The 15,331-nt window shown below is 43.9% G+C and overlaps 2 non-coding genes across 2 annotated transcripts; one reads left to right on the top strand and one right to left on the bottom strand.

The window, feature by feature from the left end:
- Positions 1 to 2,954: 2,954 nt before the first annotated feature.
- Positions 2,955 to 3,091, top strand: LOC114811822. Its single transcript, XR_003759517.1, has one exon. It is a non-coding gene; the product is annotated as a small nucleolar RNA SNORA7 (small nucleolar RNA).
- Positions 3,092 to 14,926: 11,835 nt separating this feature from the next.
- On the bottom strand, positions 14,927 to 15,064 carry LOC114811708. The gene has a single exon (XR_003759404.1). It is a non-coding gene; the product is annotated as a small nucleolar RNA SNORA7 (small nucleolar RNA).
- Between the last annotated feature and the right edge of the window lie 267 nt (positions 15,065 to 15,331).

The following is a 15,331-nucleotide window of genomic DNA, read 5'->3' on the forward strand; positions in this document are numbered from 1 at the left end:
CCTCAGTCACCTCATCTGTAAAAGGCGGATTGAGACTATGAGCCCCACATGGGACTCTGTCCCACACGATTTGCTTGTATCCAACCCACTGCTTAGTAGAGAGCCTGGCACACAGTAATTAACAAATATCACAGTTATTATTAATCCTGCAGTGTGGTTTAGTGAGAAGACCACGGAACTGGAAATGGGGACATCTGGGTTCTAATCTGTGACCTTGGACAAATTGTTTAACTTTTCTAAACCTCAATTTCCTCATCTGTAAAATGAGTATTAAATCCTGTTCTCTCACCCCTTGAGACTGTGAGTCCCACAGGGGACAGGGACTGTTTCTAATACAATTATCTTGTTTTTACCCCAGCTCTTAGCACAGAGTAAGCCCTTAACAAATACCATTATTGTTATTGTTGAAAATAGTAATAATAATGGTACTTATTAAGCTCTTACTGTGTGCCAGGCACTGTACTAAGCATTGGGGTGCATAAAAGCAATTTGGGTTAGAAACAGTCCCTGTCCCATGTGGGGCTCACAGTCTCAATCCCCATTTTACAGATGAGATAACTGAGGTCCAGAGAAGTGAAGTGAATTGCCTAAGGCCAGACAGCAGACAACAAGTGACAGAGTCAGGATTAGAACCCATGACTTTCTGACTCCCAGGCCCATGCTCTACCCACTGCATCGTGTTGCTTCTCCATACTATGAGGAATTAGGAATGAGATATTTGGGGTTGCTTTTCTCTCCTCATCTAAGCAAACCACTCTAAGGCAGAGTCCTGCCAGACATAAAGTACAGTGGTGTTGAGCAATCACACACCTTCTTTGATCAGTATAGACACTCAAATCTACACCACTCAAGCCACCATCACTCCTGGAGCCAAATATATCAACCAAGCTACTAAACCTGGATGAAAGAAAATTGGCCTGATTACCTCGGATCCGCCCTAGTGCTTAGGACAGTGCTTGGCATGAAGTGCTTAGCAAATAACATTATTATCATTATTATTATAAAGCCTTCACCTCTATATCCCCTATAGAACAGGGAATCGGTCTCAAATATTAAATAAAGACAGTCTATTTCTTTATGCATCAGAATGTGTTTCACTCAAGTGTAAGGGGTTGTGTGTCTGTCTGAGTGTGTCTATGGAGAGAAAAAAGTTACCATTCAGGGTTAAGTGACATTTTCTCAGTGTGTACAAGTGTTTGGCTGATGAGACCAAGATATGATCGGCCACACAACTGCTGCTGTCTGGAGACTAGGTGGGGAGCGAGGAAGGGAGTTGAGGGAAGATGGCTGGTGGGATCGTCTCCCTCACCCCACTGAACACCCTCACTCCCACAGGAGAGAAGAGCAAACAGAAACTGGGACTCTCATGGGAGGTTCCACTCCACTGGGGTCTCTGGGAACCAATAATCCTGCAGGACCAGGGCTGCCCCTCACCTTCTGTCCAACACCAAGGGAGAGGTGAGGCCCCCCCGCCCTGCCCCTTATTTCACTTGTATATTCAAATGTGGATACTTCAATTTGTTGAAGTTTATTATCATTATTATCAAATGCCATCAAGTCAATTCCAATTCTTGGCGACTTCATGGACATATTTTCTCCAGAATGTCCTATCTTCTGCCATAATCGGTCACCTTGCTGAGGCCTCTTCGGTATGGCTTCTATCCATCTAGCTTCTGATCTGCCTCTTTTCCTTGAACTTTTCCTAGCATTAAGGTCTTCTCCAGAGAATTAGTCCTCCTGATGGTGTGTCCAAAATGTGCTAATCTAAATCATTGGCTTGCTAAAGACCGGTTGAAGTTTAGCTTGCCCCAATTGTAGCCTATAATATATTCCTAAATTCTATGTCCTCTAACACCCCACTTATGTTGTGGAGCAATCAATCGTACTTATTGAGCACTTAATGTGTGCAGAGCACTGAATCATTTGGGAGAGTATAACAACATAACAGACACAATCCTTCCCTACAACAGGAACCGTGTATTAATGTATCATCTTGTCTTTACTCCAGTGTTTACTAGTAAGAGTGATATGATTACTATTAATCATAGTAAATGCTTAATAAGCAATCATATAATAACAACAACACAACTAAAAATCCCTTCCACTGAATGCATGTAAAAGCTTCCTCCTCCTGGGTTGTTGCAGTTATGCAATCGGAGCTGCTCACGTTTTCCCCGGTTGTAACACCCATGCTCACGTTGCTGTAACTCCCATCCTCACCAAATCTGCTTCTCCTTAGCCCTCTTCACTTTCAATCACTGGAATTTATTGAGCTCCTACTGTGTGTGAGTGTGAGTGCATCAAGATGAGATCTCCTGCCTCCACTCAAGTTCTACCTTCTTCACCTATGCTTTCATCCTCTCTTTCCTCACCTGATCAAAGCAATTGCCCCTTCCCTTCTTCCTTCCCTGACACCCATTTTCAATCAATCACTTTCCAATGGCTTTTTCCACACTGCTTTCAAACATGCTCGTGTATCCCCTATCCTAAAAAAATCCCCTTAATAATAACAATAATAATAATAATAATTATGATGTTGGTATTTGTTAAGCACTTACTATGTGCAGACACTGTTCTAAGTGCTGGGGTAGATACAGGGTAATCAGGTTGTCCCACGTGAGGCTCACAGTTAATCCCCATTTTACAGATGAGGTAACTGAGGCACAGAGAAGTTAAGTGACTTGCCCACAGTCACACAGCTGACAAGTGGCAGAGCCGGGAGTCGAACCCATGACCCGAAACGCCAAAGCCCAGGCTCTTTCCACTGAGCCACGCTGCTTCCCCCTTAACCTCATTGCACCCTCTAGTTACCACTCCATCTCTCTCTGCCCTCCTTGAGCAAACTGTCTACACTCACTACCTCCGTTTCCTCTCTGTCAACTCTCTCCTTGATCTCCTGCTAACTGGCTTCTACCCCCTTTATGGAAATAACCCTCTCCAAAGTCCCTAATGTGCCCCTCTCAGGGTTGCAGCTGGAGAGTTTCAGGTACTCTACGGTCTCGGCTGCGGGAGGGAGAGTCAAGCAGAGGCCTACCCATTCCATTCCTAGCTTGGCCAGTGGCTAGCGAGTGGAAGGCCATCTGCTACAAGTCAAAACTCACCTGTGCTGGGCAGCAGTGGCATGGGAGAGAGTGGAGGGCGGAGACTCGAGTTTGCTGTGCACAAGGCGTCAGTGGTAAACCACTTCCATATTTTTATCAAGAAAACTCTATGGATACCCTCCTAGAAAGATTGCACATGGAAGTTGGGCTTTCTGGGAGAGATGTATCTATGGTGTCGCTATAGGTTAGACACGACTCGACAGCGTAAGACAAGAAGAAGTCACTAATGACTCCCTTTTAGCCAAATACAACGGCCTTTATTCCATCTTAATCCTTCTTGACTTTCCTGCTACCTTTGACATTGTGGAGCACCCATTTTTCTGGAAACATTATCCAACCTTGTCTTCACCAACACCGTCCTCCCCTGATTTTCCTCCTATCTCTCTGATCACTCCTTCTCAGTCTCTTTTGCAGTCTCCTCCACTGCCTCCCACCCTCTAATTGTGAGAGCCCCTCAAGGCTCAGTTCTGGGTCCCCTTCTATTCTCCATGTATATACTCTCCCTTGGAGAACTCATTCACTCCCTTGGCTTCAATTACCATCTTTATGCAGATGAATCCCAAATCGACCTCTCCAGCCCTGACTTCTCTCTGCAGAGTCACATTTTCTCCTGCCTTCAGGATACTTCAATTTGGATGCCCCTCTGACACCTCAACTTTTACACGTCAAAAACAGAATTCTTCATCTTCCCATCCAAACCCTGATCTCCCCATGATTATCCTGCCACAGACCCCTTCCCCACATTCTCCTCAGTTCCCTCATCTTTAAAATGGGGATTAAGACTGTGAGCCCCACGTGGGACAACCTGATTCCCCTGTGTCTACCCCAGCGCTTAGAACAGTGCTCTGCACATAGTAAGCGCTTAACAAATACATTATTATTCTCCCGCAGGCCTGAAACTCCCTCCCACTTTATATTCACCTTCATAACCCCTCTCCCTACCCTCCAAAAAAATCACATTTCCTCCAGGAGAGCTTCACAGATTAAGCCCTTTATTTCATCATTGATGGCATTTATTGAGTGCTTACTATGTACAGAGGACTGTTCCTCACCCACCCTGCCCCTGTGTCAACTATGTACTTGGCTTGGTATCCCTTAAGCATTTGATGCTCACCCCAGCCCCTCAGTACTTAGGTAAATATTTTATACTTTACTATCACCCCTACCCATAATCTATTTTAATGTCTGTCTCCTCTTATAGACTGTAAACTCCTAATAGGTAGGGAGCATGCTTAAAACTCTGTTGTATTGTGCTTTCCCAGGTGCCTAGAAAAGTGCTCTGCACACAGTGAGTGCTCAGTAAATACCATTAAGTGATCGATTGCAGAGCATCGTACAGAATGCTTGGGAGAGTATAATACAATAGAATTATAGTGGTCGTGATCTCTGGCCACAAGGATCAAGAGGGACCTCAAATCCTTTCTAAAATCTCACCTTCTCCAAAAGACTTCTCCAACTAATTTTCAGCACTTCAAGTCTTATCCACCCTTCAGCCATCTCTTACACTAATGGATTTATTTGTGTCCAATCTCAGCACTTATGTATACCTGCGTTTTAGTTTGGAATTTTATTAGTTGTGATTCCACTGACTGTGAATATTAATTTATATACCTGCCTCTCCTAGCTGAGTGTAAGCTCCTTGCAGGCAGAAGACATGTCTTTTGTTTCTGCTGCAATTCCCAAGTACTCGGTATAGTATACTAAATAAAATACCATTACAATCACCATTACTAATTACTATCACAGTAACTACAGCTAATGCTAGCGAGAAAATATCAATTTAAAGTGAATAAAGGAGCTCATTCCCTCCTATCTTCTTTCCTTGATTTTTGCAATTCTCCCTACACAATCACAGATTCCCCACAACTGTAAGAAGTCTTCTGGTCCAGCCCCCTGCCTTCAGGTCAGTGAATCAATCATATTTACTGAGTGCTTACTAAGTGCAGAGCACTGTACTAAACACTTGGAAGAGTATAGTATTACAATATGAGAGATGGTAGACACATTCCCTTCCCACAGTGAGCTTACAATCCTGAGGGAGAGATAAGACAATAATATAATAAATTAATGACAGATATGTACATAAGTGCTGTGGGGCTGACAGAGGGGTGGGAGCATATCAGGGTGACTGAAGGGAGTGGGAGAAGAGGAAATGAGGGCTTAGTCAGGGAAGCCCTCTTGGAAGAGATGTGTCTTCAATAAGGTTTTGAAGATGTGGAGAGGAATTGTCTGTCGGATATGAAGAGAGAGGGCGTTCCAGGACAGAGGCAGGATGTGGGTGAGAGGTCAGCGGTGATATAAGTGGATAACTAAACCATCTAAGGTAAATGGATTTCTCTAGTAGATTCTTGTTCACTATCAATGAAAACCAAGGACCAAGATTCAGAAGTACTATACCTATAAAAAAGGTAAGTTTCACACAAGTCCTTTAACTACCATGTGGCTCAGTTTACCTAGATGTAAAAAGGGGATAACAGCAATGACAAGTCGAGGGCTGACCTAAGATCTCGAGAGAGTGCAGTAGTTAGTAGCTATGATCTCTGACCTCGAGGGAGACAAAACTAAAAATGGAACTTGCCTGCTCTATTCATTCACACAACTCGGTTATAAAGTCAATGTGCCCATTAATGGGAATTTAATCTTACTTCTCACTGTTGCTTCTTGTTCTATGTGATTTACATTTATAAAAATATCAATACTCTCTACTTTCAACTTTCATTTGTACTGTTGATGGGTTTTGCTTTTTTTTTTGTTTTATTTTTGTTTTTCTTTAAGCCATACTCAGAAAAATAGTTTGGAGGGGTGGCGGGGGATGGAAGGGGTGCTGCTGGAGAAAAGGCGTGTGAGTGTGCAGAAAATCAAGCAGGGACAACAAATTCTGTGCCTGGAGAGGATTTATGGGGGTTACTAAACATGGTCCATAACTTGCCAATAGCTACTTTCTGGGCTGCCATTAGAGACAAATTGATTTAGATAATAAAGATTACCTTTTCATCCAGAAAAATCAGACCATCCATTTTCAATTTCAAGCATAAATATAACAGATTCTAGATGATGGAAGAAAAGCCAGGCATAATTGTGGGCATGCTAATGGACAAAATTGGACTCCGAATAGGAAGATTTGTGAAAAGGAGATCTTTCTCTGAACTGGGAAGGGGAGATGAAAGTTATACCGTGAGAGCCAGTTAATCTCTCATAAAACACCCAGCCCAAATCAAGAGTGGAAACATTATCTCTATGTCTTTCTTTTCTTTGATAGAAGAGAAAGCCTTCCCAGAAATATACCAAAGAAGCAGACCAAGTTGAGAAGCAGCATGGCCTAGTGTCCTGGGAGTCACAGGCCCTGAGTTTTAATCCCAGCTCTACCACTAGTCTACTGTGTCACCTTGGGCAAGTTCCTTACCTTCTCTGTGCCTCAGTTACCTCATCTGTGAAGTGGGGATGAAGACTCTGAGCCCCCTGTGAGACAGATATTGTGCCCAATCCAGTTATCTCGTATTTACCCCAGTGCTTCATACTGTGCCTGGCACACAGCAAGCACTTAACAAATGCCATTAAAAAAAAAGTTGTCTGTGCAATGAGCAAATAACTCGAGTCAGAGTTGAGGAGATGGGGAAGACAGGGAGCCGGCTGCTTGATGATGGATAGAACTTAAGGAGGGCATGCTAGCAGAGGCTCAGGATCAACTGATCAGTGGTATTAATTAAGCACTTAGCATGTGCAGAAAACTCTAAGTACCTGGGGGAGTACATTACAATAGAGTAGGCAGACATGACTGCAGCCGACAAAGAAAGATGGAGAAGTTGCTTCCCATATCTCTTCCTCTCTCCCTAAACTCCTTAATCCCTCATCCTCCCTCAGCTTTCCACCCGTCAAGCCTGGAGAATGGATTTGGGGAGAAAGCTGAAGGAGGAGGGACTGGGGAAACCAGGATATCAGATGCCAATAAAGCAAGCTCCAGCCCCAAGGCATATTTATCCATTCATTTAATCGTATTTATTAAGCGCTTACTGTATGCAATGCACTGTACTAAGCACTTGGGGGTGTATAAAATAATATAACAGACACACTCCCTGGCCAGGCAGGGCATATATATTTATTCCCTGAAGAAGGATGAGGGATTAAGGAGTTTAGGGAGAAGGGAAGAGGTAAAGGAATATATGTACATACACACACACGTATATATACACATATATAAACATATATATATACATATACAAATATGTATAGGTAGATGATAGATATCTGGCTCCCTCGTGGGCAGGGAATATGTCTGTTTATTGTTGTATTGTACTCTCCCAAATGCTTAGTAGAGTGCTCTGCACTCAGTAAGCACTTAATGATTGCAAATGAATGAATGAATTAACAAATGAGAAGCGTGCTTCTTAGTCTCATTTTGGAAATGCAGAGCAGAGATGTCCTTGAAAGCCCCTACTGCAGAACTAGATAGCAAATTCAGAGATACCCGTGGAGAAGAGCTTTCAGGAGCTCACAGTTAAGGGGATTTAGAGTCTTAATGACTTAGGTTTCCAGAAATGCAAACACCTGAAATTTTTCTTATAACTATTTCTCAGAGATATGGAAAATCCCACTACTGTCTTGACAATTTCAGAATTTAATAATCAGAATGAGTACCAAACCTGCTCATTATCTAACCTTATATTCGCTCATAAACGGACAAAAATAGGAAAGGATAGTCTTTTCATATCGAAGGATAAAATGAAAAATCTGAAGAATGCTGGCACTGAGATCCAGTTCCTGAAGTCAGCCTAGCAGTCAGTTTATTTGCTGTGCTGCTTTCAAGTATAAATATGCATGTTTGATTGAACTAGAGATTATTTTAATTGTTTTGAGTGAACTGCTACACATAATGCCTGTATTTATTTTCTCTCTGGCTTGTAACTCAGTGTTGTCATAGAAATGAAAATTTCAGGTGAAAAAGGATTCTTCCATTAGCATACATAAGATCATTCCATGGAAACATGTTATGGGTGCTCTCGTGATTTAACCTTTAAAAAGGGCAAAGGTCCAATATCTATTTACAAGGCTGAAAGAGTATGGAAAGAAAATTGTTAGGAATGAAAGTGCACATATTTTAAACCCTAGGTTGAGTAGAAAAGCAACATAAAATGTCTGCATTTACCTCATCCTCCTCAAAGAGGAAATGAGAAGGGAAGGCCTCTTAGAGGAGATGTGCCTTCAATAAGACTTTGAATTGGAGGAGAGTAATCGTCTTTGGGATATGACGAGGGAGGACGTTCCAAGACAGAAGCAGGACGTGGGCAAGAGGTCGACGGTGAGATAGAAGAGACGTTGGTATAATGAGCAGGTTGGTATTAGAGGAGTGAAGTGTGCAGGCTGGGTTGTAATAGGAAAGCAGTGAGGTCAGGTAGCAGGGGGTAAGGTGATTGAGTGCTTTAAAGTCACTGGTAAGGAGTTTCTGTTTAATGAGGAGGTGGATGGGGAAACATGGACTGAACTTTTTTATAGAAAAATGATCCAGGCAGCAGAACGAAGTATGGACCGGAGTGGGGAGACATGGGAGGCAGGGAAGTCAGGAAGGAGGCTGATGCAGTAATCAAGGAGGGTTAGGATAAGTCTTGGATTGATATGGTAATAGTTTGGATGGTGAGGAAAGGATGGATTTTTCATTCAATTCATTCATTCAATAGTATATATTGAGCGCTTACTATGTGCAGAGCACTGTACTAAGCGCTTGGAATGAACAAGTGGGCAACAGATAGAGACAGTCCCTGCCCTTTGGCGGGCTTACAGTCTAATCTAATTTTAACAACGTTATGCAAGTTGAAGTGACAGGATTCTGTGACATATTGAATATGTCGGTTGAATGATAAAGTCAAGGATATTGCCAAGGTTACGGGCTTGGGAGACAGGAAGGAAAGTCATGTGATGGGCCAGGGTTTATGTAGCAATATGATCCACCTTTTCCTCTCCATCCAAGCTGCTATTTTTTTTGGTACAATCTCACATAATATCCCGACTGGATTATTGCATCAGCCTCCTCTCTGATCTCCCATCCTGTCTCTCCCCACTTCAGTCTTACTTCACTCAGCTGCCCGGATTCTCTTTCTACAGAAACGCTCTGGGCATATCACTCCCCTCCTCAATAATTTCCAGTAGTTGCCTAATAAACATCGCATGAAACAAAATCTCTGACCTCTTGGCTTCAAAGCTCTCCATCACCTTGCCCCCTACTACCTCACCTCCCCTCTCTCCTTCTCCAGCCCAGCCCGTACACTCCGCTCCTCTGCCACTAACCTCCTCACTGGGCCGTGTTCTCACCTGTCCCACCGTCGACTCCTGGCCCACGTCCTACCACTGACCTGGAACGCCCTCCCTCCTCACATCCATCAAAATCTCTTCCCCTCTTCAAAGCCCTACTGAGAGCTCACCTCCTCCAGGAGGCCTTCCCAGGCTGAGCCCCCTCTTTCCCTCTGCCCCTCCTCCTCTCCCCATTCCTCCTTTCTCTCTCCCTCTGCTCTACACCCTTCCCCTCCTCACAGCAATGTGTATATTTGTATATATTATTCATTACTCTATTTTATTAATGATGTGTATATATCTATGATTTTATTTATCTATGTTGATGGTATTGATACCTGACTATTCGTTTTGTTTTGCTGTTTCCCCCTTTAAGACTGGGAGCCCGTTGTTGGGCAGGGATTGTCTCTATCTGTTACCGAATTGTACATTCCAAGCGCTTAGTACAGTGCTCTGCACACAGTGAGCGCTCAATAAATACGATTGAATGAATGAATGAATGTGAAGAGTTCTGTGTTGGACATTTACCTGGAATATCAGTGCAATTGTCCATTCATTTATGTGCCTAAACCAAGCCAGGGAGAATAGCAGAAGAAGAAACCACAGGAGAAGCTCTTACTGAAGAATAGGATAATTTATCATCACATAGATAACTAAAAAGTCTTTCACCTGATTTTTTCCATTTCTAAGTCAGTACAGGATGCATTTTAAAGAAAGAGATTTCCCAGAAACCTCTTTTTGAGGAATTTCTGGTATAACATTCCTGAAAGGTCTGGAAGGAATGGAGAATGAATGAGAATAAAAACTACTCCTTTAAAGGAGACTTTACCAGATCACTCACTCATTGTGTGAGTCGGAGCTGAGAGGTGGGGGGAGACGGAAGGAAGTGGAGAAGAAGTGTAATTGCTGTTTTAATTCACATAAATAATTCTGCTCCCAGTTGCCTCATAACCTCAAGTACATGCAGCCATTTTCACCTTCAGAAGTCCTGCGTTGTCTGGGACCTTTACAGCAATAACCAAGAATATCGATAAGAACAGAGCTTTTTACTATTAGTCAATAAAATACTAATACTGTAGTGGAGTGATGTTTCATTACTATTCTCTCCTATATATAAGAGATGTGATTAAATCTACTTCTGACATCGAAGCATCTGTTTGGTCCCCTGTGACATCACAAGCAGCTGCCATCAGGGTAGTGATTTTTTCTGCTTGACATGGTTATTTCTGCAGCAAAAACTCAATAGAAAAATAACAGAGAAGGAAGGAGGATTCTTTCACATCAACTGCCAAGGCCCTTGGAAGCTGCAAAAAGGACAGTTGGTCTCATTATTCATCTACCATAATACAAATAATAATAATGGCATTTGTTAAGTACTTACTCTGTGTCAAGCACTGTTTTAAGAGATGAGATAGATATCATCTCTATGCAGATGACACACAGATCTACATCTCCGCCCCTGTCGTCTCCCCTTCCCTTCAGGCTCGTATCTCCTCCTGCCTCCAAGATGTCTCTACCTGGATGTCTGCCTGCCACCTAAAACTCAACATGACCAAAACCGAGATCCTCATCTTCCCTCCCAAGCCCTGTCCTCTCCCTGACTTCCCTATCACCGTGGATGGTACGACCATCCTTCCCGTCTCTCAGGCCCGCAACCTCGGTGTCATCTTTGACTCGGCTCTCTCGTTCACCCCACACATCCGATCCGTCACCAAAACCTGCCGGTCTCACCTTTATAATATCGCCAAGATCCGCCCTTTCCTCTCCACCCAAACGGCTACCTTACTGCTATGGGCTCTGGTAATATCCCGGCTAGATTACTGTGTCAGCCTTCTCTCTGATCTCCCTTCCTCCTCTCTCTCCCCGCTCCAGTCTATTCTTCACTCCGCTGCCCGGCTCATCTTCCTGCAGAAACGCTCTGGGCATGTCACTCCCCTTCTTAAAAACCTCCAGTGGTTGCCCATCGACCTCCACACGAAACAAAAACTTCTCACTCTAGGCTTCGAGACTCTCCATCACTTTTCCCCCTCCTACCTCTCCTCCCTTCTCTCTTTCCACTGCCCACCCCGCACGCTCCTCTCCTCTGCCGCCCACCTCCTCACCGTCACCCGTTCTCGCCTATCCCGCCGTCGACCCCTGGGCCACCTCCTCCCGTTGTCCTGGAACGCCCTCCCTCCTCACCTCCGCCAAACTGATTCTCTTCCCCACTTCAAAACCCTACTTAAAGCTCACCTCCTCCAAGAGGCCTTCCCAGACTGAGCTCCCCTTTTCCCTCTGCTCCCTCTACCCCCCCACCTCTCCGCAGCTAAACCCTCTTCTCCCCCTTTTCCCTCTGCTCCTCCCCCCTCCCGTCCCATCCCCTCGGCACCGTACTCGTCCGCTCAACTGTATATATTTTCATTACCCTATTTATTTTGTTAATGAGATGTACATCACCTTGATTCTATTTATTTGCTATTGTTTTAATGAGATGTTCTTCCCCTTGACTCTATTTATTGCCATGTTCTTGTGTGTCCGTCTCCTCCGATTAGACTGTAAGCCCATCTAAGGGCAAGGACTGTCTCCATCTGTTGCCGATTTGTACATTCCACATGCTTAGTACAGTGCTCTGCACATAGTAAGTGCTCAATAAATACTATTGAATGAATGAATGAATGAATGAATGAATGAATGAATGAATGAATACAAGGTAATCAGATTCAACACATTCCTGTCCCACTTGGGGCTTATAGACCAAATTGGAGGGAGTGGGATTTAATCCCCATTTTACAGATGAGGTAACTGAGGCACAGTAAAAGTTAAGTGACTTTCCCAAGGTCATGCAGCAGAGAAGAAGCGATAAAGCAGGGATTAGACCCCAGGTCCTCTAATGATAATAATAATAATAATAATAATAATGATTGTAGTACTTGGTAAGCACGTACTATGTTTCAGGTACTGTTCTAAGCACTGGGGTGGATATAAGCAAATAGGGTTGGACACAGTCTCAGTCCCACAAGGGGCTCACGGTCTCAATCCCCATTTTACAGATGAGGTAACTGAGCCACAGAGAAGAGAAGTGACTTACTCAGGGACACCCAGTTGACAAGGGGCGGAGCTGCGATTAGAACCCATGACCTTCTGACTCCCAGGCACGTGTCCTATCCACTATGTTATACTGCTTCCCTTTAACTATCTGGTCGGTCACAAATGACCATGGTGGACCATGGCCAGCTCCATTTTGCATCAGATGGCTTTAAAGAGATGGATTTAAAGAGATGCTGGTCCATTAGGGGGCCAAGTAAGGCCAAGGATTGTTACTAAAATGTTCAAACACACCTTTGAATATATTCATAGAAACAAAATCTGGGTTTTTTTGGCTGGCAGGAGTTTTATGATTGTTATGTTAGAAAACCTGGTGCCATCCTCCTCAAAAATGTCTATTACTCTCTTGCTCTCCAAGCAAACAGAGCTCTAAATAATAATAATTGTGATATTCAAATGTTCACTATATGCCGAGCAGTGTATTAAGCACTGCAGTAGAGGCAAGATGATCAGGTCCACATTCCCTGCCCCACCTGGGGTCTCACAGATGAGGAAACTGAGACACAGTTCAGTGACTTGCCCGACATCACACAGCAGACAGGCGATGAGTCCAAGATGAGAACCCAGGTGCTCTGACTTCTACTCCTGTGCTCCTTTCACTAGGCCATTTCTCTTATTTCTCAAATTAAAGGGGGTAGAGAACAATCTAACAAAAGAAAGACAGAAGCAAGAAGCTGACACCCCTTCCAAGAAGCATAATAAGTTAATGTTAATTAGCCAGGTGCCTGGTTCTTTGGGGAGAAATGGGTCAATCTCTGTTGGCAGATTTGCAAGTTTCACCTTGCTTTGTCTTTAAATGTCCTCTCACTTCTCACAGATGTGAGTTCATGTAAGACAGGGTTTGTTGTTCTCTCCTTACCTACTCGGGAAGGCTCCTCAGGGGAAGACATTCTCCTCCCAACCTTCTTCCCTAGCCCACCCAGCCCCTGAAGAAAATCATCAGGGGGGAAATTATCCAAGAAAAATTGCAGAACCCTAGATAAAGCTTCTAAAGCCTTCTCCCCTCCCCCACAGGAGGTGGATGTTAATTAAATTATTGTGGTAACAATGACTGAATCATTCAGATATTGGTGTATTTAAAACAGCCTTCAGTGTAAACACGCTACCTTTCCAGTTCAATGCCAATTACTATTAATGACTTTCATTCCTCTTCAAACATACTACATTGGATAATTGTGCCACGAAGTCTCTAAAAATACTTTTTTATATTGATATACTTCAGTTCTCTGCCTTATCCTAAGAGACTTTTAAAGATGAGCATTGCATTCAGATCACTGTAGTTCCATAGAAATACTGACAACGGGCCAAGTCATATTTAAAGTGAAGAATATCGTTTTCATTATCGATAGAGATTGGGTTCCCTGTGCTTCCTTCGTAGCCAATCGGGATCCTCAGAAGCTTCATTCAAAGAAGAGGGAGGGAGTAGGTATCCTAAGGGGAGGGTCTCCCCTCAAGACCTGCTTTCGGGGTTGTGCTTTCCTCCGTACGAGTTTCCTCTTAATGATAATAATAATGAAGCCCGTCGATTAGACTGTAAGCCCATCAAAGGGCAGGGACTGTCTCTATCTGTTACCTATTTGTACATTCCAAGTGCTTAGTACAGTGCTCTGCACATAGTAAGCGCTCAATAAATACTATTGAATGATGATCTTTGGTAAGCCCTTACTATGTGCCAGGCACTGTTCTAAGTGCTGGGAGAGACACAAGGTAATCAGGTTGTCCCATGTGGGGCTCACAGTCTTGATACCCATTTTATAGAGGAGGGAACTGAGGCCCAGAGATGTTGAGCGACAACTTGCCCAAGGTCACACATCAGACAAGTGGTGGAGCCGGGATTAGAACCCACGTCCTCTGACTCCCAAGCCCGTGCTCTTGCCACTAAGCCACGCTACTTCTCGTCACCTGCTTGCCTTATGTTTAACCTTTCTTCAAGAACGCCAGCCTGTGAATGAATACAAACCAATGAAGCAGGTTATAATTAACCACGTTGTAAATGCATAACTGTCTCACTGAGCCTTGATTGTAGACAGCCCTGGCTTCAGGCCTTTTTCTCTTGTGCTCTGCACACTGACATTATTCTGGCAAGTTTGCTGAACGGTTTCGGTCAACTCCACCCAGCAGGTTGCCTGGGGTTGGGCGATGTCCAGACTCTGAAGGAGTGGCTCTATTTGGATAGGCAGTAAATTGGGAATCAGTCAATGACTGAGAGAACAAGCAGGGCTTCTCTGAATAATTCTTGTCTTATGCTGTCGAGTCGCCTCCCACTCATGGCGACACCATGGGCACATCGCTCCCGGAATGCCCTACCTCTATCTGCCATCGTTCTGGTAGCGAATCCATATAAGTTTTCTTGGTAAAAAATGGAAGTGGTTTACCATTGACTCCTTCCGCGCAGTCAACTTGAGTCTCTGTCCTTGACTCTCTCCCGTGCCGCTGCTGCCTAGCACAGGGGAGTTTTGACTTGTAGCAGATCGCTTTCCAATCGCTAGCCACTGGCCAAGCCAGGAATGGAATGGACAGACCTCTGCTTGACTCTCCCTCCCGTAGTCAAGACTGGCAAAGTACTGGAAACTCTCCAGCTGCAACCCTGAGAGGGGCTGAATAATTCACAGCGTGCCAAATCCTATGAAGTCATCACCTGTCTCAAGCACTTGTGAACCTACTCATTTCCATGCTAAGAACTTTTGTTTAAATGTTTATTCAATTGTTTGTTCTATTTCATTTACTGGTACTTATTTTTACATCTGCCCTCAACCCCTTCTCCCCTCATCCCACTCCCCATTAGAGGAAAAACTCCTTGAGGGCAAGGAATCTGTTACTTATCTATGTTGTACTGTCCCCAGAACTTAGCACCATGAATTGCA

The sequence above is a fragment of the Ornithorhynchus anatinus genome, chromosome 4, assembly GCF_004115215.2.
Source record: "Ornithorhynchus anatinus isolate Pmale09 chromosome 4, mOrnAna1.pri.v4, whole genome shotgun sequence".
NCBI classification, from domain to species: domain Eukaryota; kingdom Metazoa; phylum Chordata; class Mammalia; order Monotremata; family Ornithorhynchidae; genus Ornithorhynchus; species Ornithorhynchus anatinus.